Source organism: Nannospalax galili, unplaced genomic scaffold, assembly GCF_000622305.1.
Source record: "Nannospalax galili isolate Female #2095 unplaced genomic scaffold, S.galili_v1.0 scaffold680, whole genome shotgun sequence".
NCBI classification, from domain to species: domain Eukaryota; kingdom Metazoa; phylum Chordata; class Mammalia; order Rodentia; family Spalacidae; genus Nannospalax; species Nannospalax galili.
In genome coordinates, this window is record NW_008348218.1 from 1,074,669 (window position 1) to 1,075,890 (window position 1,222).

At 42.1% G+C, this 1,222-nt stretch overlaps 1 pseudogene; it reads right to left on the reverse strand.

Annotated features, from left to right (window-relative positions):
- Nucleotides 1-719: 719 nt before the first annotated feature.
- On the reverse strand, nt 720-828 carry LOC115072362 (annotated as a pseudogene).
- Nucleotides 829-1,222: the final 394 nt, after the last annotated feature.

The following is a 1,222-nucleotide window of genomic DNA, read 5'->3' on the forward strand; positions in this document are numbered from 1 at the left end:
CATTCATCCCCTCTTCCAAAATGATCCCTGAGCCTTTGGAGGCAGAGGTTTGATATAGGTGTCCTACTCAGGTATAAACACTCTACAGTATCTTATTCTCTATACAATGACCAGTCGTGAGTATCTGTGTTATCTGCTGCATAAGGAACTTCTCTAGTGAGAGGTAAGAGATGTGTTAATCTACGAGTATAACAATAAGTCATTAGGTTTCCCTTTAATATAACTATTTAGTAGAAAACTCGTATTGGGTTCTTCCCTATGCCTTGTGACCTGTCTGGTCTCAGTTTCTTAAGCCTGATTATCAATGTCAGGTATGGGCTCCACTCTGAAGAGGACCTTAAATCCAAATAGAGAGTGTTTGGTTACTCCCATAATATTCATGCCACTATTATGCCAGTGAGCATATCTTGACAGGCCAGTTGTCGTTGTAGCTCACAGGATTCACAGCTGGGTAAAGCTGATGATTATTTTTCCATTCCAGTAGTATGCATACCACCTTCCAGCACTATGAAAGATAGCCAGGCAACACCAGCCTGATTTCCTTTTTTGTTCTACAGTTCATGTATATAGTGTCTTCAGCAATAGAGTCTTACCATCCAGTTCTTATGAGTAACCAAGAGCAGGGGCCATGGCCAGTAGTATTGGACAGCCTATGGGACCCTAGTCAACAGCTTCAAGAGAAGTCCATTCCTAGTATTGCGGATTTATTTTGCTAAACTATGGTGTTAGTAGAAGCAATTTCCCCCTGTTATAAAGTAATTCTTTTTCATCTCTTACTGATAAGAACAGATACTACCCTTGATCTTAACCAAAAGGCCAAGAAGTGATTCTTCATCTCTTTTTATGATGTATGTGTATCTGCTTTAAGAAGCTTCTATAGTGGGAGGTTTCCATACGGCTTTTCTAAAGGCCTTTAGTGTTACTTCTCCTCCCCATACTCCCTCCTTGTCCTCCCACTGCCCACCCCATTTAACCCTTCCTACTTTATTATTCCCCTTTCCCCCTTTACATCACTGCATTCTACCACCTCTCCCAGGAAGCTTCCCTCGACCCCCATCCTCCATGGTCATTTACTAGTTTCCTTTCTTCTCTGGATTTTCACATTGAACATGCATATCTAGGATTTCAAAGCTAGCATCCAGCTATGAGAGAGCACATGTGATGCCTGTCTTTCTGGGTCTGGATTGCCTCACTCAGGGCGATTGCTTCCAAGTCATCCATT